Source organism: Arachis hypogaea, chromosome 15 (genome assembly GCF_003086295.3).
Source record: "Arachis hypogaea cultivar Tifrunner chromosome 15, arahy.Tifrunner.gnm2.J5K5, whole genome shotgun sequence".
Classification (NCBI taxonomy): Eukaryota; Viridiplantae; Streptophyta; class Magnoliopsida; order Fabales; family Fabaceae; genus Arachis; species Arachis hypogaea.
The window spans coordinates 121,901,572-121,906,638 of record NC_092050.1 but is presented as its reverse complement, the minus strand read 5'-3'; the positions used below and the strand labels follow the sequence as shown (position 1 = coordinate 121,906,638).

Here is a 5,067-nt window from a genome sequence, read left to right as displayed (position 1 = left end):
CATTGGTTCAAGAATGGTTGAAAAATGAATTTTGGTGAAAAAATTTATGAAAGTTTGAAAATTAGGTTGAAAAACTTATTTCTGTAGTATATTAGCTTTTTAAAATTTTGATATGCATGCGTACGCAGAAACATCATGCGTATGCGAGTATTGGGCACTGCCCAACACCCTCGCATACACGAAAACGGCTTGTGTATGAAAAAATGACCATTTTCACACATCATGCGTACGCGCGGATTGATGAGCGGATAATTTATACGCGTTTTGGCATTGTTTTTAGTATGTTTTTAGTAGAATCTAGTTACTTTTAGGGATGTTTTCATTAGTTTTTATGTTAAATTCACATTTCTAGACTTTACTATGAGTTTGTGTGTTTTTCTGTGATTTCAGGTATTTTCTGACTGAAATTGAGGGACTTGAGCAAAAATCAGATTCAGAGGTTGAAGAAGGACTGCTGATGCTGTTGGATTCTGACCTCCCTGCACTCAAAGTAGATTTTCTGGAGCTACAGAACTCAAAATGGCACGCTTCCAATTGCGTTGGAAAGTAGACATCCAGGGCTTTCCAGAAATATATAATAGTCCATACTTTGCCTAAGTTTAGATGACGCAAACTGGCGTTCAACGCCATCTCTCTGCCCAATTCTGGAGTTCAGCGCCAGAAAGGGATCAAAAACCAGAGTTGAACGCCAGAAATGGATCAAAACCTGGCGTTCAACTCCACAAATGGCCTCTGCATGTGGAAATTTAAAGCTCAGCCCAAGCACACACCAAGTGGGCCTCGGAAGTGGATTTATGCATCAATTACTTACTTCTGTAAACCCTAGTAGCTAGTTTATTATAAATAGGACCTCTTACTATTGTATTAGACATCCTGGATCATATTTTGATCCTGTGATCACGTTTTGGGGGCTGGCCATCTCGGCCATGCCTGGACCTTTCACTTATGTAATTTTAACGGTAGAGTTTCTACACTCCATAGATTAAGGTGTGGAGCTCCGCTGTTCCTCAAAGATTAATGCAAAGTACTACTGTTTTCTATTCAATTCATCTTATTTTGCTTCTAAGATATTCATTCGCACTTTAACCTGAATGTGATGAACGTGACAATCATCATCATTCCCTATGAACGCGTGCCTGACAACCACTTCCGTTCTACATTAGATTGAATGAGTATCTCTTAGATCTCTTAATCGGAATCTTCGTGGTGTAAGCTAGAATGATGGCGGCATTCAAGAGAATCCAGAAAGTCTAAACCTTGTCTGTGGTATTCCGAGTAGGATTCAATGATTGAATGACTGTGATGAGCTTCAAACTCGCGATTGCTGGGCGTAGTGACAGACGCAAAAGGGTAGTAAATCCTATTCCAGCATGATCGAGAACCGACAGATGAATAGCCGTGCCGTGACAGGGTGCGTTGACCACTTTCACTGAGAGGATAGGATGTAACCATTGACAAGGGTGATGCCTCCAGACGATTAGCCGTGCCGTGACAGGGCATTTGGATCATTTTTCCGAGAGAAGACCGAAAGTAGCCATTGACAATGGTGATGCATCACATAAAGCTAGCCATGGAAAGGAGTAAGACTGATTGGATGAAGATAGCAGGAAAGCAGAGGTTCAGAGGAACGAAAGCATCTCTATTCGCTTATCTGAAATTCTCACCAATGATTTACATAAGTATTTCTATCCCTATTTTATTAATTATTTTCGAAAACCCTATTACTATTTTATATCCGCCTAACTGAGATTTACAAGGTGACCATAGCTTGCTTCATACCAACAATCTCCGTGGGATTCGACCCTTACTCACGTAAGGTATTACTTGGACGACCCAGTGCACTTGCTGGTTAGTTGTGCGAAGTTGTGAACCATGGTATTGGCATCATGTTTTTGGCGCCATTACCAGGGAAAGAAAGAGCGATGAATTTTACATAATCAAAGTGTAATCACAATTTCTGCGCACCAAGTTTTTGGCGCCATTGCCGGAGATTGTTCGAGTTTGGACAACTGACGGTTCATCCTGTTGCTCAGATTGGGTAACTTTCTTTTCGTTTTCTTTTCAAAAAGTTTTCAAAAATTTTTCAAAAATCTTTCAAAAATTTCTCCTTTGTTTTCGAAAAAAAATTTTAAAATAAAAATGTTTTCAAAAATTTTATAATTTTATTCAAAATTTTTAAGAATGAATTCTAGTGTTTCATGAAGCATGTGAAGCCTGGCTGGCTGTAAAGCCATGTCTAAATTCATTTGGACTGAAGCTTCCAATTTGTTATCAAGAGCAAGCTAGTTGGTGCTAATCCACCTACTACTGTTCATGATCTACCTGTTACATGCTAAAGCTTGGCTGGCTATTAAGCCATGCCTGACCCTTTGATTGGAGCTTTAGACTAAAGAGCATAAGATTCCTGGAATTTATATTAAAAATTTTGGAATCCTTATTTTCCTTTTTCAAAATGATTTTTGAAAAAATTAAAAGAAAATACAAAAAAAAATCATAAAATCAAAAAAAAAAAATCAAAAATATTTTTGTGTTTCTTGTTTGAGTCTTGAGTCATGTTATAAGTTTGGTGTCAATTACATGTGCATCTTGCATTTTTTCGAAAAAAATTCATGCATTCATAGTGTTCTTCATGATCTTCAAGTTGTTCTTGGTAAGTCTTCTTGTTTGATCTTTGCATTTGCATGTTTTGTGTCTTTTCTTGTTTTTCATATGCATTCTTGAATTCTTAGTGGCTAAGCATTAAAGAATTCTAAGTTTGGTGTCTTGCATGTTTTCTTTGCATTAAAAATTTTTCAAAAATGTGTTCTTGATGTTCATCATGATCTTCATAGTATTCTTGGTGTTCATCTTGACATTCATAGCATTCTTGCATGCATCACATGTTTTGATCTAAAATTCTCATGCATTGCATAATTTTCATGTTTTTCTCTCTCATCATTAAAAATTCAAAAAATAAAAAAATATCTTTTCCCTTTTTTTTTCTCTCATAAATTCGAAAATTTGAGTTGACTCTTTCAAAAATTTTTAAAAAAATCTAGTTGTTTTTATGAGTCAAATCAAATTTTCAATTTAAAAATCTTATCTTTTTCAAAAATCAAATCTTTTTCATTTTTCTTAGTTATTTTCGAAAATTTCAAAAATATTTTTTAAAAATATTTTTCTTAATTTTACATCATATTTTCGAAAATAACAATAACAATTAATGTTTTGATTCAAAAATTTCAAGTTTGTTACTTGCTTGTTAAGAAAGATTCAAACTTTAAGTTCTAGAATCATATCTTGTGATTTCTTGTGAATCAAGTCACTAATTGTGATTTTAAAAAAATCAAATCTTTTTCAAAACTAATTTCAATCATATCTTTTCAAAAATATCTTCTTATCTTATCTTTTTCAAAAATTTGATTTCAAAATATCTTTTCTAACTTCTTATCTTCTTATCTTTTCAAAATTGATTTTCAAAATTTGTTTTAACTAACTAACTAACTTTTGTTTGTTTCTTATCTTTTTCAAAACCACCTAACTAACTTTCTCTCTCTCATTTTCAAAAATATCCTCCCCCTTTTTCAAAATTTCTTTTTAATTAACTAATTATTTTAATCTTCGAAAATTACTAACCTTTTTCAAAAAACTATTTTCGAAAATCACTAACTCTTTTTCAAAAATTATTTTCGAAAATCATCTTTCTCTCTCATCTCCTTCTATTTTATTTATTCATCTACTAACATCTCTCCATCACTCCCCAAAAATCCGAACCCTCTCTCTCTGAGTTCAGATTTTCTCTTCTTCTTTTCTTCTACTCACATAAGGGAACCTCTATGCTGTGGTAAAAAGGATCCCTATTATTGTTATTTTTCTGCGCCCTCTTCTTTGTCATATGAGCAGGAGCAAGGACAAGAATATTCTTGTTGAAGCAGATCCAGAACCTGAAAGGACTCTAAAAAGGAAACTAAGAGAAGCTAAATTACAACAATCCAGAGATGACCTTTCAGAAATTTTCGAACAGGAAGAGGAGATGGCAGCCGAAAATAATAATAATGCAAGGAGGATGCTTGGTGACTTTACTGCACCAAATTCCAATTTACATGGAAGAAGCATCTCCATTCCTGCCATTGGAGCAAACAATTTTGAGCTGAAACCTCAGCTAGTTTCTCTAATGCAGCAGAACTGCAAGTTTCATGGACTTCCATCTGAAGATCCTTTTCAGTTCTTAACTGAATTCTTGCAGATCTGTGATACTGTTAAGACTAATGGAGTAGATCCTGAAGTCTACAGGCTCATGCTTTTCCCTTTTGCTGTAAGAGACAGAGCTAGAGTGTGGTTGGACTCTCAACCCAAAGACAGCCTGAACTCTTGAGATAAGCTGGTCACGGCTTTCTTAGCCAAGTTCTTTCCTCCTGAAAAGCTGAGCAAGCTTAGAGCTGATGTTCAAACCTTCAGACAGAAAGAAGGTGAATCCCTCTATGAAGCTTGGGAAAGATACAAGCAGCTGACCAAAAAGTGTCCTTCTGACATGCTTTCAGAATGGACCATCCTGGATATATTCTATGATGGTTTATCTGAGCTATCAAAAATGTCATTGGATACTTCTGCAGGTGGATCCATTCACCTAAAGAAAATGCCTGCAGAAGCTCAAGAACTCATTGACATGGTTGCTAATAACCAGTTTATGTACAATTCTGAGAGGAATCCTGTGAGTAATGGGACGCCTATGAAGAAGGGAGTTCTTGAAGTTGATACTCTGAATGCCATATTGGCTCAGAACAAAATATTGACTCAGCAAGTCAATATGATTTCTCAGAGTCTGAATGGAATGCAAAGTGCATCCAACAGTACTCAAAAGGCTTCTTATGCAGAAGAAGCTTATGATCCTGAAAACCCTGCAACAGTAGAGGTGAATTACTTAGGTGAACCTTATGGAAACACCTATAATCCATCATGGAGAAATCATCCAAATCTCTCATGGAAGGATCAAAGGCCTCAACAAGGCTTTAATAATGGTGGAAGAAACAGGTTTAGCAATAGCAAGCCTTTTCCATCACCCACTCAGCAACAGACAGAGAATTCTGA

At 35.6% G+C, this 5,067-nt stretch overlaps 1 non-coding gene across 1 annotated transcript; it reads right to left on the bottom strand.

The window, feature by feature from the left end:
• Window positions 1-4,408: 4,408 nt before the first annotated feature.
• On the bottom strand, window positions 4,409-4,516 carry LOC112752819 (small nucleolar RNA R71). Its single transcript, XR_003177233.1, has one exon. It is a non-coding gene; the product is annotated as a small nucleolar RNA R71 (small nucleolar RNA).
• Between the last annotated feature and the right edge of the window lie 551 nt (window positions 4,517-5,067).